Genomic DNA, 22,287 nt, shown 5'->3' with positions numbered 1-22,287 from the left:
GGCAAATCTAAGGGAATTGTAAGCACTCGGCAAGATATGCTCACCTCATTCGGAGGAGGGTTGTCAGCGCGGAAGGGCTTCACTCACCGGGCTCCTCTGGGGTTATCACAGGCGCCTGTGATGCTGCGGACCCACGCCGTCACGACCTCCCCGGTCACGCATTCGGGGTGAGTCCGAGTGGAGTCCGCAGGCCCCGTGTAGTGCCACATGGCGTGGTGTCGAGCTTGCAAAGGCTGGATGCGCCGACCCAGAAAAATCTCCAGCAGATCCGTGCCGGTGACTCCCTTGCGGACGACATCTATCAGCGCTTCGACCAGAGGCTGAATCTGGATCTTCTCCATCTTCGTGAGGGCAAGCTGCCTAGGCGGAGCCGGTCGGTCTAGGCTAAAAGCTGGCAGTCCAGTCGCGGCATTCGGGCAAGCAATGTCCTGGCAATAGAACCAAGTCGACTGCCAGTTCCTAACGGACTCGGACAACTCGAGAGCGGGATAGCTACTCTTCATTTTCTTTTGGAAGCCTAAGCCCCCGCAGAGCTGGAGGAGATGGGTTTTATCATCCGACTGGCTAAGTCTTTTGACGGTTTGGGATCTAGCGGAGAAGATGTACTTAAAGAGCCCCCAATGGGGAGGACAACCGATAAAGCACTCGCAAAGCACGACGAAGGCAGAAAGATGAGCTATTGCGTTGGGAGGAAAATGGTGGAGCTGAGCCCCGAAGTGGTTCATGATACCTCTGAAGAAGGGGTGAGGAGGCAGAGAGAAGCCTCGGTACACGTGACTGAGCAGCAAGACGCGCTCACCCTCCTGGGGCGCCGGCTCTGTCTCGCCCTCCGCCGGCAGCCTCCACGACTTGTTTTCGATCAAACCTTGCTGCACCAGCTCTAGCAGGTCATCCTTCGTCACCGTGGAGGGGAGAAAATCCCCCTGAATCCAACCCGTCGGCAGAGCACATTGTCGCCGCTGAGCAGGAGCCGCCTTCTTCTTCTTCTTCTACGACTCGAGCTTGCTCGTCTGCCCCTTCCTCACGGTGGAGGCTGCAGATCCACAGGGGAGGAGAGGAAGGAGGAGGCGTAGAGTGCGCAGGGAGCACGGGAGAAGCGGGGCGAGTGCGATTTATCAGGCGAGCGCAACGAGAAACCCTCACTGGGAAGGTTTAAATAAGGTATCGACTGGGTCACTAGCAGGTGGCCCCAAAATCTTATCCCCCGACCGGTTGCTGCGATATTAGTGGAGGAGATGAAGGCGCGGTAATCGAGGTGGCAGAAACTACTCGATGACGATGTCGTCATCCCCGCTGAGCGCGCGGCAACCGAAATTTGAGGATCCCAGAAAATCCACCGCTGTCAGTTGACCGGTCACGTCCGAAGATTCAACGGAAGCACTCGGTCTCTGACGGTTCGTTTCACAGACAGATCCACTCGGATCAGTGGTCAAGAGGATAAAATGGACCGAGGCAAGCAACGCCAAAGCCGCATCCATACCAGTCGGATCCGTACCCCAAGCATCGCCTCATCGTTCCAACCCCGATCCATTCGGGGACTAATGATGGGGTTATAGTCCCAGGGTAGGGTCATAGGCCTGCCCTATAGGTCCTACCCCAGGACTACTCTTCATATGGGTCAAGGCCCTTAGTCAGTTCCGACTGAATTAAGGACTTCCCATCATCCAGTCGGTGATGATCCCTCCATCATCCAGTCGGAGACGTGCATTCGGAGAGTATCAAACTCACCGACTGGATTCCACTCTGTATACCTTAACCCCCCTGGAGGACAACGGTCATACATTTTCATGTACCTTTATTAGCATTTAGGGCATACGTTACTTGTAACGTAGGCATTTATTCGCCACTACTCCACCCCTGTGCATCGAACCGTTATGGAGGGCAGCACACTCTATATAAGCCGCCCTTCCGTACTGGTGCAGGGGTTGGCAATTCATTGTAATCCATATTCCACTCGACATCTAGCTCCCAAGAGCACTGAGACGTAGGGCTTTTACCTCCACCGTAGAGGGGCCTGAACTCATACAACCTCGCCGTAGCTAAGGCTCTGCCCATCCTTTCGTACCCTATACATCTACTGTTAGACTTATACCCACGACAACTACCGCCAAGCTATAAGGGCTTTGTGTTGAACTACAACATGCAAGGGATGAACAAGTCACCCGACGAGTTGTTCGCGATGCTGAAAGTCGCAGAGTCAGAACTCCGTAAAGAGCATCAAGTGTTGATGGTGAATAAGACCACTAGTTTCAAGAGAAATGACAAAGGAAAGAAGGGTAATTCAAAGAAGAGCGGCAAGCCTGTTGCCAATCCGACGAAGAAACCCAAAGCTGGACCTACGCCTAAAACGGAGTGCTATTATTGCAAGGGTATGGGTCACTGGAAGCGCAACTGCCCCAGGTATCTGGCTGATAAGAAGGCGGCCAAAGAAAAATCAGGTATATTTGATATACATGTTATTGATGTGTACTTAACCAGCTCTCATAGTAGTGCATGGGTATTCGATACTGGTTGTGTTGCTCACATTTGCAACTCGAAACAAGAACTACGGAATAAGCGAAGGCTGGCAAAGGATGAAGTGACGATGCACGTGGAAATGGTTCCAAGGTTGATGCAATCGCCGTCGGCACAGTTTCACTTCAGTTACCATCAGGATTAGTTATGAACTTGAATAATTGTTATTTAGTGCCTGCGTTAAGCATGAACATTATATCTGGATCTTGTTTATTGCGAGACGGTTGCTCGTTTAAGTCAGAGAATAATGGTTGTTCTATTTCTATGAGTAATATCTTTTATGGTCATGCACCCAATGTGAGAGGATTGTTCATATTGAATCTTGATAGTGATAATACACATATACATAACATTGAGACCAAAAGAGTTAGAGTTAACAATGATAGCGCCATGTTTTTGTGGCACTGCCGCTTAGGTCATATTGGTGTAGAGCGCATGAAGAAACTCCATACCGATGGACTTTTGGAGTCACTTGACTTTGATTCACTTGACCCATGCGAACCATGCCTCATGGGCAAGATGACTAAAACTCCGTTCTCCGGAACAATGGAGTGTGGAAGTGACCTGTTGGAAATCATACATACTGATGTGTGTGGTCCGATGAGCGTGGAAGCACGCGGCGTATATCGTTATTTTCTCACCTTCACTGACAATTTTGAGTAGATATGGTTATGTATACTTGATGAAGCACAAGTCTGAAACATTTGAAAAGTTCAAGCAATTTCAGAGTGAAGTTGAAAATCATCGTAACAAGAAGATCAAGTTCCTACGGTCTGATCGTGGGAGTGAATATCTGAGTTTCGAGTTTGGTGCTCACTTAAGACAATGTGGGATTGTTTCACAGTTGACACCGCCTGGAACACCAAAGCGTAATGGTGTGTCCGAACGTCGTAATCGTACTTTATTAGAGATGGTGCGATCTATGATGTCTCTTACCGATTTGCCGCTATCGTTTTGGGGTTATGCATTAGAAACAACTGCATTCACTTTAAACAGGGCACCATCAAAATCCGTTGAGACGTCACCATACGAACTGTGGTATGGCAAAAGACCAAAGTTGTCGTTTCTTAAAGTTTGGGGATGTGATGCTTATGTCAAAAAGCTTTAGCCTGAAAAGCTGGAACCCAAAGTGGAAAAGTGCATCTTCATAGGTTAACCTAAAGAGACAGTTGGGTATACCTTCTATCTCAAAACCGAGGGCAAAGTGTTTGTTGCTAAGAACAGAGCTTTTCTCGAGAAGGAGTTTCTCTAGAGAGAATTGAGTGGGAGGAAGATAGAACTTGATGAGGTTGTTGAACCTCTCATCCCTCTGGATGGTGGCGCAGGGCAAGGGGAAACCCTTGTTGTTGCGACGCCGGTTGAGGAGGAAGTTAATGATGGTGATCATGAAACTCCAGATCAAGTTCCTGTCGAACCTCGCAGGTCGAGGAGACCGCGTACTACTCCAGAGTGGTACGGTAATCCCGTCTTATCAATTATGTTGTTAGACAACAATGAGCCTGCAAATTATGAAGAAGCAATGGTGGGCCCGGATTCCAACAAATGGATGGAGGCCATGAAGTCCGAGGTAGGATCCATGTATGAAAACAAAGTGTGGACTTTGGAATTACTACCTGAGGGCTGCAAGGCTATTCAGAACAAATGGATCTTTAAGAAGAAGACGAACGCTGACGGTAATGTGACTGTTTATAAAGCTCGACTTGTGGCAAAGGGTTTTTCACAAGTTCAAGGAGTTGACTATGATGAGATCTTCTCACCCGTAGCGATGCTTAAGTCCGTCAGAACCATGTTAGCACTAGCTGAATTTTTCGATTATGAAATCTGGTAGATGGATGTCAAAACGGCGTTCCTTAACGGTTTCCTTAAGGAAGAGTTGTATATGATGCAACCCGAAGGTTTTGTCGATCCTAAAAATGCTAACAAAGTGTGCAAGCTCCAGCGATCCATTTATGGACTGGTGCAAGCATCTCGGAGTTGGAATAAACGCTTTGATGAGGTGATCAAAGCATTTGGGTTTATACAAGTGGTTGGAGAATCTTGTATTTACAAGAAAGTGAGTGGGAGCTCTGTGGCGTTTCTAATATTATATGTGGATGACATATTGCTGATTGGAAACAACATGGAGTTTTTGGAGAGCATAAAGGATTACTTGAATAAAAGTTTCTCTATGAAGGACCTAGGAGAAGCTACTTACATTCTAGGCATTAAGATCTATAGGGATAGATCGAAACGCCTGATAGGACTTTCACAAAGCACATACCTTGATAAAGTTTTGAAGAGGTTCAAAATGGAACAGTACAAGAAGGGGTTCTTGCCAGTTTTACAAGGTACAAGATTGAGTAAGACTCAATGCCCAGCAACTGATAAAGATAGAGATCATATGGGCACCGTCCCCTATGCTTCAGCCATAGGTTCTATCATGTATACAATGTTGTGCACTAGACCAGACGTTAGCCTGGCCATAAGTATGGCAGGCAGGTTCCAGAGTAATCCAGGAGTGGATCACTGGATGGCGGTCAAGAATATCCTGAAGTACCTGAAAAGGACTAAGGAGATGTTTCTCGTGTATGGAGGTGACTAAGATCTCGCCGTAAAAGGTTACGTCGATGCAAGCTTTGACACAGATCCGGACAACTCTAAGTCGCAGACCGGATACATATTTATTCTTAGTGGGGGTGCGGTAAGCTGGTGCAGTTCCAAGGAAAGCGTCGTAGCTGATTCTACATGTGAAGCAGAATAGATGGCTGCCTTGGAGGCGGCTAAGGAGGGTGTCTGGATGAAGCAGTTCATGACGGATCTTGGAGTGGTGCCAAGCGCACTGAATCCAATAACCCTGTTTCGTGACAACACGGGTGCCATTGCCTTAGCAAAGGAACCACGGTTTCACAAGAAGACCAGACACATCAAACGACGCTTCAACCTCATCCGCGACTACGTCGAAGGGGAAGACGTAAATATATGCAAAGTGCACACGGATCTGAATGTAGCAGACCCGCTGACTAAGCCTCTTCCACGGGCAAAGCATGATCAACACCAGAACTATATGGGTGTTAGATTTATTACAATGTAATTCGCATGGTGATGTGAGGGCTAGATTAATGACTCTAGTGCAAGTGGGAGACTGTTGGAATTATTCCCTAGAGGCAATGATAAATAAGTTATTATTATAATTCCTGTATCAAGATAATCGTTTATTATCCATGCTATAATTGTATTGAATGAAGACTTAGATACATGTGTGGATAGATAGACAAAACACTGTCCCTAGGAAGCCTCTAGTTGGCTAGCCAGTTGATCAAGGATAGTCAGGGTCTTCTGACTATGTACAAGGTGTTGTTGCTTGATAACTGGATCATGTCATTGGGAGAATCATGTGATAGACTAGACCCAAACTAATAGACGTAGCATGTTGATTGTGTCATTTTGTTGCTACTGTTTTCTGCGTGTCAAGTATTTATTCCTATAACCATGAGATCATATAACTCACTGACACCGGAGGAATGCTTTGTGTGTATCAAACGTCGCAACGTAACTGGGTGACTATAAATATGCTCTACAGGTATCTCCGAAGGTGTTCGTTGAGTTAGTATGGATCAAGACTGGAATTTTTCACTCCGTGTGACGGAGAGGTATCTCGGGGCCCACTCGGTAATACAACATCACACACAAGCCTTGCAAGCAATGTGACTTAGTGTAAGTTGTGGGATATTGTATTACGGAACGAGTAAAGAGACTTGCCGGTATACGAGATTGAAATAGGTATGCGGATACTGACGATCGAATCTCGGGCAAGTAACATACCGAAGGACAAAGGGAATGACATACGGGATTATATGAATCCTTGGCACTGAGGTTCAAACGATAAGATCTTCGTAGAATATGTAGGATCCAATATGGGCATCCAGGTCCCGCTATTGGATATTGACCGAGGAGTCCCTCGGGTCATGTCTACATAGTTCTCGAACACGCAGGGTCTGCACACTTAAGGTTCGACGTTGTTTTATGCGTATTTGAGTTATATGGTTGGTTACCGAATGTTGTTCGGAGTCCCGAATGAGATCACGGACGCCACGAGGGTTTCCGGAATGGTCCGGAGACGAAGAATGATATATAGGATGACCTCATTTGATTACCGGAAGGTTTTCGGAATTACCGGGAATGTACCGGGAATGACGAATGGGTTCGGGATGTTCACCGGGGGGGGGGGGGGGGGCAGCCCACCCCGGGGAAGCCCATAGGCCTTAGGGGTGCCGCACCAGCCCTTAGTGGGCTGGTGGGCAACCCCAAGAAGGCTCCTGCGCAGGAGATACGAAAATCAAAGAGAAAAAGGGGAAGTGGGAAGGAAGGGAAGGACTCCACCTTCCAATCCTAGTTGGACTAGGATTGGAGGAGGAATCCTCCTCCCCCCCCTTCGTCCGACCCCCTTGGGGATCCTTGAGCCTCAAGGCAAGCCCCTCCCCTCTCACCTATATATACAGAGGTTTAGGGCTGATTTGAGACAACTTTGCCACGGCAGCCCGACCACATACCTCGACGGTTTTTCCTCTAGATTGCATTTCTGCGGAGCTCGGGCGGAGCCCTGCTGATATTAGATCACGACCAACCTTCGGAGCTCCATTACGCTGCCGGAGAACTCATCTACCTCTCCGTCTCTCTTGCTGGATCAAGAAGGCCGAGATCATTGTCGAGCTGTACGTGTGCTGAACGCGGAGGTGCCGTCCGTTCGGCACTAGATCGGAGCGGATCGTGGGACGGATCGTGTGACAGTTCGTGTGGCTGATCGAGCGACGTGAGGACATTCCACTACATCAACCGCGTTTATTAACGCTTCTGCTGTGCGATCTACAAGGATACGTAGATCTGAAATCCCCCTTGTAGATGGACATCACCATGATAGGTCTTCGTGCGCGTAGGAATTTTTTTGTTTCCCATGCGACGTTCCCCAACAGATGGTTGATTTCTTGTCCCCAATGGATTTAGTGTGTTGACACACTAACATGTCACGTGTACCCTCGACGTCGGGGGTGATGCGCCGCATCTCACGTCGAAGGAGACCCGACGGACCGCACGATACGTAAGACAGCCAGCGGGTGCGTTTGAGGACCCGAAACCCCACACGCCCGGGAGAGACCCCGTCAGGGAGTGGAGCGGCTATGGGCTGCCCTAGGTCGATTCGCTCGCCCCTAGGGCCTTGGGATTCGCAGCTCTCAAACTTGAGGAACAACGAAGAACGAGAGATAAAATACGATGGAGAGATAAAACATAGATGAAAAAGTAGTATATTGATATTTTGATTGTGTGTTGCTCAATCGGCCGTCACCCCCAACATATATGAGAGGCGGCTGAACTTTACGTATAACAAAATGATTCATCTAGGCTTTCCTTACAAGAAAACTACAGCAAATCACGTCCTAGAGTCCTAATTCTAGTCTAACTCGGATTCAGCCCAAATCTGGCCCAATCTTCTGTCTTGTTCCTTGCATGGGCTGTGAAATCCGCATATGAACTCCGATTGAGATTATTTATATATTAAGGTCGACCGTCTTGACGATACGAACAACTCTCATGTTGAGCACTTTTCCAAATAAGGCAATCTTGAATACTCCATGAAGTCATCTTCAACTTTGAATCGGCCTCGGTCATATAGCAAACTCGACCGTCCGAGTGTTGTAGCATCCCTGCAGGCCGTCTACTACCTCAGATGATAATGACCTTAAAGACAAAGTTGACCATTTCGACGTTACAAACAACTTTCATGTTCAACACTTCTCCATCCGAGTCCATCTAGATGACCATACATGCCAATCTCTACCTTCTCGTTGAATCACTCGGATTCGGAGCCCCTTTTAGCCGGTCGAGTGATTTTCACTCGGATTAGGAGCCCCTTTTAGTCGGTCAGCAATTTTCACTCGGATAACAATTTTCACTCTGAATCCATGACTCCTTCAACGAAATTCCACTCGTATTTGGAAACTTTTCACTCGGTCATCAAACCTTCACTCGGATAGTTATACTTTCACTCAGAATTCATGTATCTCACCCAAGTTCCACTCGTGTTTAGAAACTTTTCACTCGGATGGAAAATTCCACTCAGATGGCAAACTCCACTCGGATGGCAAACTTCCCACTCGGATGGTAAATTCCACTCGGATGGCGAACTCCACTCGGATGGCAAACTTTTCACTCAGATCCCTGAGTGAAACTTCACCTCATCTTGTTTTGTATCTTCAGGTCGCACACGAACCCGGATTAAGACAAAATATATATCAAAATCGATTGGCTCGACGAGGCGAACAAAATTCCGGTTGAACATTTTTCCATATGAGGTTGTCTTGTTGTCTTAACAGGCCGAACAGTATTCGGAATATGAAATCTTAGCACTTCGAACACAGTGTCGGCCTTCAATATCAGATTGGACAGCGATGGCCCAAACTCCAAAAATATTCATGTCAACACCACAAAAATCTTTCATGTGGAGCACTTCTTCCTTTGAATCCATCTTAATAAGATTTTCTTCCGTGCCAAAATTTGGTGTCAACACCTACCACCGCTGGAGAAGTACTCGCAAAAAGTCCGACGAAGTACAACCGTTCAAAGAGAGAGAGAGACGTACTACCATCCCGAAGCGGTACTACCGCTCATCCGGATCGATACTACCAGTACCGCTGGACTTTTTTGCAGAGAAAGGGAGAGAACAACGAGAGATCCATTGCTGCAAAGAAAAGGTGGTTGAAAGAAAAAGTGTGCGTGTGAGAGTTGATTCCACCCAAACCTTTCCAACGCGGACCCCCTCTTAATAGTATGGTTTTCCTATGACTCAAAACCACCAAAGAGAACCGTAGAATTCCCCGTGCTTCAAATCCACCGAGGGGTGACGAATCATCTTGTGCCTTGCCATGTATTATCTGAAATATGAAAGCTCCGCTGAAGCTAAGTGGGGTGTGCATCCAACTTGCTTGCCCATGAAGACCTCAGACATTTGAGGACGCTCGTCATTGGAATATACAAGCCAAGATTATGAAAACGTGATTCCCACTAGCATAAGAATGATATAACATGAGACTCTCTATATGAAGAACTAGGTGTCACTTTGAGACACAAGTGTGATAAAGGATAGTAGCAAAGTCCCTTTTCTATTTTTCTCTCATTATTTTTTTACGGTGGGATCAGTTGGCCTTCCCCATTTTTATTTCCTCAATGGGACAATGCTCTAACAATGATGATCATCGCACTTTTATTTACTTACAACTCATCATGGAAACTGATAGGACGATATGACTCTGAATGAATGCCTCTCGTAGTGTACAAGGATGTGCAAAGATCTAGTGTGAAATGTATTAAAAATATGATGATCAATTGTTTTTCCACAAATACTATGTCAACTCCATATGATCATGAAAAGCTTTGTGATGATGAATGAACTAGTCATGTGAAGTGACGATCGCATTTGCATGACCTTAGAATGGCTATGGAAATGCCATGATAGGTAGGTATGGTGGCTGTTTTGAGGAGGATATAAAAAGGATTATGTGCAACAGAGCGTGTCATGTCACGGGGTTTGTATGCATCGGCAAAAGTTGCATCGATCCTCAAGCTGAGAACGGGCAATGCACGGTACCGAAGAGGCTAGCAAATATGACAAGGTGATAGTGCGTATGTCAATGGTGTCACATTAGTCATGAAGAACTCATATAATTAATAGAAACTTTTATTTTTTATCACAAATCAAAGTACTACTCGCATGCCCCGAGGGAAAGTGTTGGTAGGAGTTAACCATCGCGTGACTCCGACTCAAAACAACACACAATTTTCAACGAGGAATAGAAATCCTCACACATCATCACCATGCCTTTTTATTTATTTTTAGATGAACAAGAAGTTTAACTTCTCTTAATATCGACACCTATCTGAATTAATAATAATGCACTGACAACTTTTTCATATTTTCAATAAATATCATTAACCCACAATTTCTCTATATGTGCTACATGATGGTTTTTATCATCATTCATTGGATACTTATTATTTTTGATCTAGTCTTATGACCCATGCAAATTAACATCACTATTTCTCCAGCTCTCATACAAATATAAGTGAAGAACGAGGGCATAATGTTTCTATAAAATCTACACGCCAACATGCCCAAAAAGATATAAGTGAAGTACTAGAGCAACTTCTAAGCTCAAAATATATAAGTGAAGCACATAGAGTATTCTAACAAATTGTGATGATGTGGTCTCTCTCTCTCTCTCAAATAGGTGTGTCCAGAAAACAATGATTGTGGTAAACTGAAAGTATAACCAAACAAAAGCAAATGACGCTCCAAGGAAAACTCTTATCTTGCGACAAATAAAAATATAGCTCCAAGTAACATACCAATGGATTGCAACAAAAAGAGGGGATGCCTTCTGGGGCATCCCCAAGCTTAGACGCTTGAGTCTTCCTAGATTATTACCTTGGGGTGCCTTGGGAATCCTCAAGCTTAGGCTTTTTCTGCTCCTCAATCCTTTTTCCATCGGGACAATACCCAAAACTTCAAAACTTCACTCACATAAAACTCAACAAAACTTAGTGCGATCCGTTAGTATAAGCAACATATCCAATACTTTAAGGTGCTATTACATATTGATTATTATTTTATTTTATCATACGGTATTGTATATTAACTCCTCCATGGCTTATACCCCCGATACAATCCATAGCATCATCAAAACAAACAAACTACACATGCAAAATAAAAAAACATAATTTGACACACACAAAATAGTCTACAGTAATCTGTAATGAAACTATACTTCTGTAACTCCAAAAATTCTGAAAAAGAGGACGGCATGAGGAATTTGTATAGAAATATTGTGTAAAACATTCAACTTAAATATACGCTGCAGTAAAACAAGAGAAATTCTGCACTAGGCGTCAAAGTTTCTGTTTTTGCACTGTATCAATTTTACTAAACATGCAAATCATCCCAAAGGCTTTACTTGGCACAAACACTATCTGAAACATTAAAACACAATCATTACGGAGGAAATAATAATCTTATCACACACTAATAGAAATAAAAAGCAAAAAATTTAAGATAACTATTGGGTTGCCTCCCAACACGTGCTATTGTTTTACACCTCCTAGCTAGGCATATTGCATAGTTTCAAGTGTTGTCATCTTTGTTATCGAGCTACTTAATAATACAACCTTGGATAGTGGGAACAATAGAAGACATGAGAATAGGATCCTTTATCATATCTATTAAGTTGGGGTTAACACTAATAATTTTGAGATCTTCGTTTCTTTTGGTAGGAGGTGTACTAATGCTCTTAAGAACATAAATGAACTTGGGAGTTTTGTCTCGAGAAACACTAGCATTAGTTTTGGAAGGTGTAAAAGCTGACTCTAATTTCTCAATCACCTCCTCCTTCATCAATTCTACTCAAAACTTGTTCCACCCTCTCATCAATAATAATGTCCCTATCCTTTAAATATTTCAAAGTCATTCCTACACGCGACGCAAGTTGGGTGATATGATTATGCATTTTTCTGGCTAATTCCTCAATTAGTTCGTGAGTAACCATTTTCCTTTAAATAACATCAAGTATTTGCATAACATGTTCCAATGTCAAATTGGTTTTATTAATGATAATGGGTGGTGTTCCAACAAGAATTTCAATGGCATTATAGGCATCCAAAGTGTGACACATAAGGAAATTCCCACCGGTGATGGTGTCAAGGACAAACCTATACCAAGTTGTTACACCAACATAAAAATTGTGAAGCAAGGTACTAGTATATAGTTTATTAGTTGCTTTAGTTCGGGCATAGAAAATCCTATACCATGCATCTTTCAGACTTTATCCTCCCCTTTGCTTAAAACTGACAACATCATTATTGGGAGTAACTCGAACAAAGGAAGAACTACATGACTTCAAACAAATAGAAAGCGAAGATAAATATTTTTGTATTTTTATTTTTTTATGAGAAAAACTAAATATACCAGAAATTAAAAAGTGGAACAAGTGAATGAAATTTTGTGTGGAGTTACTTGGTAGTTGGTGATGATATTCCCCGGCAACCGCGCCATAAATCCTTCCCGATACCCGTGATCTGCATTGGGTTTTTCATGAAGAGGAACGGGTTATCGCATCACAAAGTGTGTAAGTATTTCCCTAGGTTATGAAACCAAGGTTTATAGAACCAAATGGAATATCAACCACAGTTGTCTTCAGTGGCTGGACACAAAAGAACAATCAACCTGCACCCAATGCGGGCAAGAGGGTTGTCAATCCTCTTGTCTTGCTATTTGCAATCAAGTGAGGTGTGTAAATAATTGTAGATAGTAAGATAAAATAAAAACAAGTAAATAACTACAAGGTAATGAAGGTTTTATCAATATGTTGTGAATAAGCCCGGGGGCCATAGCTTTCCCTAATGGCATTTCTCATGAAAACATCATATGGCGGGTAAATGAATTAGTGTTGGGCAATTGATAGAAAAGCACATAGTTACGTGATATTCACGGCAATGATCATGTGTATATAGGCACCACGTTCATAAAAAATAGGTCGACTCCTGCCTGCACCTATTAGTATTACTTCACTTCAAGAGCTCTTATGTGCTTGCCTCTCTACGTATTAAGTTCATGACGAACGAAGTAATTCATCGAGTAAGATGACATGATGTAGACAAAGTAAACTCAAGCAATATTAATAAACCCCATCGTTTTATCCTTAGTAGAAGCAACACAAGATGCATCTTGTACCCTTCTGTCACCGGAATATAGAAATTTGCGAGAGTGAACCTACCACAACGCACCTCTCTCACCGAAGAAATACCGATCTAGTTGGCCAAACCATTTCAATAGATCAAAGAGAATTACGAAGCTATCATAATCATGCACATAGGAATCATATAAGTATTTAGAGGTGACTCAAATATTTATCATTAAAAATCTGAACCTAAGCCTACAATTCATCTAATCCCAACAAACACATCGCACAAAAGGAATTACATCATATGGATCAAAGCGAAGATGTGATGATCATTGTATTGAAGATCAAAGAGAGAGATTGGCATCTAGGTACTGACTATGAACCCATAGGTCTCTGGTGAACTACTCACACATCATCGTGAGCGGACCAAGGTTGATGAAGATGCCCTCCATGATCGACCCCCCTCCGACAGGGTGCCCGAACAGAGCTCCAGATGGCCTCTCGTCAGAACAGAGACTTGCGACAACGTAAAAAGTGTTTTGGGACTCCCTCTCGTGTTTTAGGGTATATGAGAAGTTATAAGACGAAGAACGGAATCAGGAGGGACACGAGGGGGGCACAAGCTTGTTGGGGAATGTCGCATGGGAAACAAAAAAATTCCTACGGACACGAAAGACCTATCATGGTGATGATCATCTACAAGAGGGGAGATAAGATCCACCTACCCTTGTAGATCGCTAAGCGGGAAGCGTTAAGAAATGCAGTTGATGTAGTCGAACGTCTTTGCAATCCGAATCGCAAGCGTACCACGAACTCTGTCTTGATCTAGTACGAAACGGACAACACCTCCGCGTTCAGCACACGTACAGCTCAGTGACGATCTCCGCCTTCTTGACCCAGCAAGAGAGACGAAGAGGTAGCTGAATTCTCCGGTGGCACGTCGACATGGCGGTGATGGTGGTGGAGCTAGGCTGGCAGGGCTTCGCCGTGCCGTATCGAACTAGCTACGGTGTGTCACGAAGTGGTGGAGGGAGAGAGGGCTGCACTATGGCTTGGGGTGCAAAAAGCCTCTCAAACCTCCACTATATATAGGTGGAACAAGAGGGAGGGGTGCCTTGCCTCCTACTCAAAGTAGGAGGGTTCGGCTGAACCAAGAGGGAGGAGTCCTCCTCCAATTCGGTTTGGTGGAGGACTCCTTCCCACTTGTCCACCTCCTTCCTTTTTTTTCCCTTTTCCTTTTTATTTTTGCTTTGCCCAAAATAGGTTATTGGGATGGCCTCACTAGCCCACTAAGGGCTGGTGCGCCACCCATAGGCCTATTAGGTCCTCTCCCGGGTGAGTGGCCCCTCCTGGTAAAACCCCAGAACCCATTCGTCACTCCCGGTACTTTACCGATAATGCCCAAAATCTTTCCGGAAGCAAAATGCAACATTCGTATATATCAATCTTCGTTTCTGGACCATTCCAGAAACCCTCATGACATCCGGGATCTCATCCGGGACTCCAAACAACATTTGGTTACCAACATCAATAATTCAACTATACCGAAATGTCACCCAAACTTAAGTGTGTAGACCTCGTGGGTTCGAGAACTATGTAGACATGACCGAGACGCTCTCCGGTCAATATCCAATATCAGGACATGGATGCCCATATTGGATCCTTCATATTCTACAAAGATCTCATCAGTTGAACCTCTATGTCAAGGATTCAGTAAATCCCCTATAATATTCTCTTTGTCCTTCGGTATGTTACTTGTCCGAGATTCGATCATCGGTATCTCTATACCTATTTCAATCTCGTTACCGGCAAGTCTCTTTACTCGTTCCGTAATACAAGATCCCGTGGCTAACTCTTTAGCCACATTGCTTGCAAGGCTTGTTTGTGATGTTGTATTACAGATACGTCTCCAACGTATCTATAACTTTTGATTGTTCCATGCTATTATATTATCTATTTTGGATGTTTTATATGCATTAATATGTTGCTTTATACTATTTTTTGGACTAACCTATTAATCTAGAGCCTAGTGCCAGTTTTTGTTTTTTCGCATTTTTGAGTATTACAGATAAGGAATATTAAACGGAGTCCAAACGGAATAAAATCTCCGGAATGATTTTTCTTGGACCAGAAGAAACGCAAAAGACTTGGAGTAGGAGGCAGGGCATCTGCCGGGAGGCCACAAGCCTTTAGGGCACGCCCTAGCGGGTGGTTGCGCCCCCTGGCCTGTGGGTCCCTTGCAAGTCTCCCAACCCTATTCTTTGGCCTATAAATTCCCAAATATTCCCGTATCACAAAAGAGAGCCACGAAAATACTTTTACGCCGCCGGGAGCCTCTGTTCCCGCGAGATTCAATCTGGAAGCCTTTTCCGGTAATCTGCCGGAGAGGGAATTGATCACGGAGGGCATCAACATCAACTCCATTGCCCCTCCGATGATGCGTGAGTAGTTCACCACAAACCTACGGGTCCATAGCTAGTAGGTAGATGGCTTTTCTCTCTCTTTGTGTTGGAAATATGTCCTAGAAGCAATAATGAAATGGTTATTATTATATTTCCTTGTTCATGATAATTGTCTATTGTTCATGCTATAATTTTCTTATTACTAATTGGATGCACCGTACGAGGCTCCACGTTAATTCTCATTAACTAAAAAAATTGACCGTCCAATCTCAAGACTAATTATCTACAGCCGTGGGATGAGGTGCCTTAATTAAGAGTCCTAATCTGCTGTCCCACGTGCACATCTAATTGGAAAAAAACGTCTCCCGGTATTATCTACATCCATGGGATGAGGTGCCTTAATTAGGAGTCCTAAGCTGCTGTCCCACGTGCACATCTAATAGAAAAAAAATGTCTCCCGGTTATAGAATCCACTAGTATATGGGCTATGAAGAGTCCCGCATGCTTACAATAAGGGAACCGTTTCCCCCCTATTCGGCCGGTCGTGCGTGGGTCGCGCTCGCTGGCAGGTGTGTATGCAGCATTTTTTCGTAAAAATTGCTGTAACCGTGTATTTTTTGTTACAAACGTTTTTCATGCAGCTTTTTTCTCGTGTAAATTTGTTGCAACCAGCGTTCATATTTTCTACAAGCATTTTTCATTTATTAGATTTGTACAGTAAAAATGTTGCATATACATTTGGTTGCAACTCGAGTTCGTTGAATTTTTGCTACAACCGGCGTTTTGACTTTTTCTACAACCGTGTTATTTTTTGCTACAACCGACATCATTTTTTGCTGCAACCGTTCACTGAAAAAGTTGCATACACGTCACGTAGATTTTTGCTACAACCGGCGTTTAACTTTTGCTACCACGCATCATCTTCTTCGTTTTTTTGCTACGATCATGTAGATTTTTTTTTTGCTATAATTTTTTTTTGTTGCAACCGTTGCGAAAAATGCTGCATAGCGTCGAAATTTGTTGCATGGAGATAAAAATGTTGCATTGAAAGATCTGACGGTCCCCCGTACAGATCGGGCGGTCAGCCTGCGACCGACGCTAGCGCTCGCGTCGGCGCCCCGGCGCCTAGTACTCCCCTTACAATAATCTGTAGACAAACAAGTTAAAGAAAGGAGTTCCAGTTCAAAAAAAAAAAAATCCTTCCCAACCGCGTGGAACCACCTCATCTTTTGTGTGCGTTCAAAATAAAAGGAGATCCTCTCCAACGCATGAAACCTCCTTATCTTTTGTGTGCCTGACTCGCAAGTCAATGTTTGTATTCATGGTGCATCTCCTGGAGTAACTTGACGGAAGAAGGCATGGGTGGAACTAGGTTAATAGACAATTTGCTTCCTCTACTCACTAATCTTACAGAGCTTTTTCGTGCTTGATATCTGCTATGTTTATTAATTACGTGCATATCTAGCATGTTTTTAATCACATAGAATATGATATGTGTACATGCATATATATGCACTACTACTATGATTTCGATCAACTTAATTTCGGAAACTAATGCCTATCTACGTCCAAGTGAGTGTTAACCTGGTATTGTTCAATTAACCATGGATCTACCATGGACTGTTCAACCAGCTGAAATTGAAGCCAGTTAATCCATGGGTTACACACGTTCTATTATTGGAGTAGTCAAAGTATGTCCTCTCTAATCTACTGATGGTAATACTATTCAAAGAACATATGTTATTAAAACTACAATATACTAAATGTTTGGCCGCGACAATTAGGACTGCCCTCTGATTCGTACTTTGTAAACATATTTGTGCTCCTGGGAATTACAAGCAGCAAACCTATATCTGGATGATATATTGAACTGCTCTGAATTTCTAACAAGAGGATACTCATGTTTTTGAGGCGGCATTTAAAGTTCCAGCCCTATCCCTCTTTGCCTAGCACATGCATTAACGCACTATCATTACTCTATTGATCAAACTGTGTCCATTAGCTTAAAATTTTAAATTAACTAATTATATGTCTCACCTATCTCCACATCACCCTACAAGGTTACATTTCTCAAGTTTAACTAACTTCTGAATTTTGAAAAAAAAATTGATTGCTCCATCTATGTCTATCTTTATAGAATCGATTTTTTAACCGAACCACATTCATGTGTTTCTTTATTAAGGACAGTAAAACCGAACCCTTTCCGAGCTCTCTCAGCGATTAGCGTTTTTCATCCGTCCGTTTTGGCGATCTTGACGTTTCTGACCGTTAGATCTGTCGTTCAGTTCGACCTCCGATGCACGCGTTTCTCGTTGCTAGGTCACCTTTGTCCCTAACCCGTCCCGCATGGGCTACTCCTGGGCCGACTGTCCTTGGGCAGATACTCTGGAGGCAGAATCGAAAGCCTGTGGATCATTGCTACGGGTTACCGTCGGATCTTCTATGAACGATCTCAATTTTACTCTGTGTCCACCATATAGCCCCAATCAATCCCTCCTCGACCACTCCCGACGTTGGCCTAGGGCGAGACCCCACTCCCGCGAGGGCGCGAGATCTCTCTCCCTCACCGCGCCGTCTCCCCACAGATCCACCTCGCCGACACCGCCCGCCCGCCGCGGCGCCGCCGCCGCCATGTCGCACAACTACGGGGACACGATCCCGCTCCACCCGTCGTCGGCGCAGTCCGACATGGACGAGATCGAGAGCCTCATGTACGATGCGCCCTCCGCCACCGTCCTCCCCTCCTACCTCCAAGCCGCCCCTCCTCGCCTCCTCCGTCCAAATCTTCGTGCCCCAGGGGCCGACCCCCGCCGACCTGCCCGCGTCCGTCTCCGTCGCCATCGCCTCCGACGGCTTCGGGCCCCCGCCCAACACGCTCACCGAGCCCGTATGGGACACCGTCAAGCGCGACCTCGCCCGCATCGTCAGCAACCTAAAGCTCGTCGTCTTCTCCAACCCCAACCGCGAGGACCCCGGCAAGGCGCTCAGGGACTGGGACCTGTGGGGCCCCTTCTTCTTCATCGTCTTCCTCGGGCTCACACTGTCCTGGTCCGCCTCTGTTAAGAAGGTCCCTGCTACCCCTTCCACAACCAGATCTCGTGGTAGCTTTTGCATCGATTTGTGATATTTAGCTCTTTATTAGTTCATGCTCGACTTCGTGATATCACTAATCCTCTATGAGGTGTAGTTCAGATTGTACATTATTGAATTGTATGGCGCGATTCGTGGTTAATACTTGGTGGCAAGCGTGAAGCGGACAGTAAAACCGAACCATTTCCGAATCATCTCAGGCCATGTGCCTTTTTGTCCGTTGGATCGCATGAGCTGATGGTCCTTGGCAGTCCGAATGCTAATTGAGTAGCTGTCTTTAAGGGAAGCTATTCCCAAAGAAAAATCTGAGCATTCTGGTTAATCGGGCCTGGCACCTGGATGCAGCCCATCTAGCATTCTTTTAGGAAACACGATTCAATCGTACAACCCCAGGCCCTAGGGCTGCACGAGAGCTCCTTCCCCTCCTAATGTGAGCACGGGTAAACTAGGTGCATCGCAATCGAGACTCGAGAGAGAGTGCACAACCATCTCCTTGATCCTTCCCAATGGCCTTGCCTCCACGCCGCTACCACCTTATCATCAAAGGGAGAGCAACACAAGAGATGAGAATCGAAGGATGAGGGATGGCGAGTGGAGCTGGAACAAGGCGCCCCGGATCCGGCCGTCGGCTGCCCCTCGACTTTGAGATCTCGATCTTTCTCCCTCTCCCGCTTCCTTCTTTTCTCATTCCGTCTTTGATTAGGACGAGGTTACGCACCCTACATGATCGAGCGGAAATTGGGTGTGTGTGTGTGTCCACATCAGCGGTGGTTATGTGCAATCAGGCTGCAGGTTTGGAGTGGTCGGATCATAGATGCCATTTTATCCCAGCTCGAATGTGAGGTTTGATTCTTAATGGAGGCAGATGAGCTACAACGCACGTACCTTTTCTCAAACCTTCAGAGTTAAAAAAATAATATCTAAGATGACCCCACAGATCAATGGTTGCTTTAATGTGAGAAGTGGTTGTATGTAAAAATGATCTTAATTCTTTGTGTTCTGAGACATGATTGTGAAACAGTCCTGAATAATACTACATACTTCAATATCGAGAATATTTGTATGTTGTAAGTGATGTGTTTTTTTACTGTAGGTTTTTGGTCATGAGGGACGTGGCAAATATCTGAACACATTAATTGCGAAAATTTTGGGTTGTTATGAGGGATGAACAATTATATGGAATATCTGAAATTTTGATGGCAAAGTGGCGCCAAAGTTACTTATTTCTGCACCTTTACGAGGAATATCGTGACACAAAAAAATCTAACTTGACAAGTTTGCATACTCAAACAACTTTTGTGGAACGAAAATGAAAATCAAGCAAGCGAGGTAATGGAAATTGTAAGAGAAAAAACAGAAATAAAAGGCAGCAAGAGGAACATCAGCAAATGCCAAAAGCCGGAGTGACAGCAATCAAGTCACGAGATATGATAGTGGCCTTTTTCAAAGAAAATTGCATGTAGTGATGTTGTGTCTGCCCCCTCCCCGTGACCCCAGCAGGGGTGCCCACACAACTCATTGGCTTGCTTCGCAGACTGGGTGTTCTAAGGAGCGATGGCCACCACTCCTGTGCCCCACATCCACGACGCTATGCGTTCCCCTGCGTATGTGAGGTGAAGCAAGCAAGACGACAATGAGTAGCATTCTTCTATCATGTACGTCTTGTTCACTGTAATGGAGGCAGTACCACGTTCGTAGGTTGACGGTATAGTTTCCTTGTATCAGCTCTTAATTTCTTTCTACCCATAAGATTGATTTCAGAAATAATCAAGTGTTGGTCCCTTACTAAATTTATGTATTACATGTTAAAGCTTCATTATCTGAAGCCATGCGGTGCATGGTAATTCATTTTTACAAGTTCCTGATACAAAGTACTCAATCAAAAAAATAAAAAATAAAAGAATATGTCTAAGATGTGTGGCCGTTCTTGCATCTCCTATGTTTAGGAGGCTTTCACCTCATCCAAGGATGATGGCACTCCGCATATATGTGTGTTACTTTAGTTCTAATATTGCAGCTGCATGATGCTCATATATCGAGGCTATCATTTCTCCTTGAGGCAAAAAATGATTTTACGGATTATTTGTTCATCCATGTTACTATCTGGAATTTTATATTTTTATAATAATTTTTTCATTGATTTATTTCTTGCTACTTTCAGGTGAGCAGGGAGAAGGTATTCCAGTTTCATGGTTCAAAGGACTGATGTTTTCACTTTGTTGTTGCGCAAATGGTCTATCTCTTATAAAGTGAAAGCAAATTTAGGTCCAAGAACCAAACTTCTTTTATAGCTACACTCAATCAACTGAGCAGACTAGGAGGTATGCCCTTATCACCTGTGTGGATGCAAGGAATTCCATAATGATATTCCATATTCCACTAGAAGAGTACTTCAAGAAAATGACATTTCCGTTCTTGGAGTTTTGTGCATAACAGAAGTTGCTTGCATTACAATGTTATAAATTTCTGTTGTGTTTATTCTTCGGATGACCTCTTCTCGTGAATGGGGATTGATGCCACAACGATATTCTTCACTATTTGTATTCTAGAAGCATTCCTCCTATTGTGTAGTAGTGCTATTATTTCAGAGTCCGCCATCTATGTGGTGCATTTTCAATCACCAGTAGTATTTTAACCTTCTACCTTTCTGAAATGAGTTCATGATTGGGGATTTATGCCACAACAACATTCTTCACTATTTATGTCCTATTGTGTAACAGTGCTATTATTTCATAGTCTGCCATCTATGAGGTGCATCCTCAATCACCAGTACTATTCTTATCCGTGTACCTTTTTGAAATGAGTTATATCATCTCACATGATGTTTATTCGTACCCTTTGTGGTACACGTTGTGCCTTCTTCGTCTGGCAATACAATCCTAGGATCTATGCTTATCCACGAGGTTGCCTTTTCATCTTCAAATTTGCATAGATTTTCCTTCGCTACAATTCTATTGTCTTGTGGTGAGAAGCTATTGGGTATTTGCTTTGTTCGTAACTTAGTGTTTGTAATCGGTTCCATCTCATGCTGACTACGATTGCCTGAATTAATTTGTTGCAGATACAATTGGCAAGTCCTAGGGAAGGAGAAAGGGTTATCAACCATCTGCTGCATCCACACTATGCTAGATTATGGGTCTATTACAAATATGGATAATTTTGCAAAGAATCAATATGTGAATTCGAAGTTATGCAGTTAGGCTTACGGGCTACCTTTTAGATTAGGCTTTTGTGTATAAATTTACTACACACGCGGATGCAAAAAGAGCACCATAGTAGAGATCATAATGTAGTTTTCCGTAGTTACCTAGGATCGGTTCATGTACTTTATGCTGTTGTTGATACATGGCATGTTAGACTAGGGTATTACTACTTAGTGTTTCTATATGTAATGTACTATCCAAAATTTGTTGTATGATGTCAGATCTTAACGTTGTTTCTCCAGTTTTGTGCATTAATTAGTATCATTGTGTAGTGCAATACTTTATAACTTGTTTGTACAATTTAAATTTTAATCAAAAAATCAAACCTGTCTTTCAACACTTTATTTATGCACAATATTTATGAAAAATACTATT

The 22,287-nt window shown here is 44.0% G+C and overlaps 1 pseudogene; it reads left to right on the top strand.

Annotated features, from left to right (window-relative positions):
* Positions 1–18,250: 18,250 nt before the first annotated feature.
* On the top strand, positions 18,251–18,743 carry LOC123396619 (annotated as a pseudogene).
* Positions 18,744–22,287: the final 3,544 nt, after the last annotated feature.

This window comes from Hordeum vulgare, chromosome 1H (genome assembly GCF_904849725.1).
Source record: "Hordeum vulgare subsp. vulgare chromosome 1H, MorexV3_pseudomolecules_assembly, whole genome shotgun sequence".
NCBI lineage: Eukaryota > Viridiplantae > Streptophyta > Magnoliopsida > Poales > Poaceae > Hordeum > Hordeum vulgare.
Note: the sequence above shows the minus strand (reverse complement) of the source record. Positions and strands in the feature narration are given on the sequence as shown.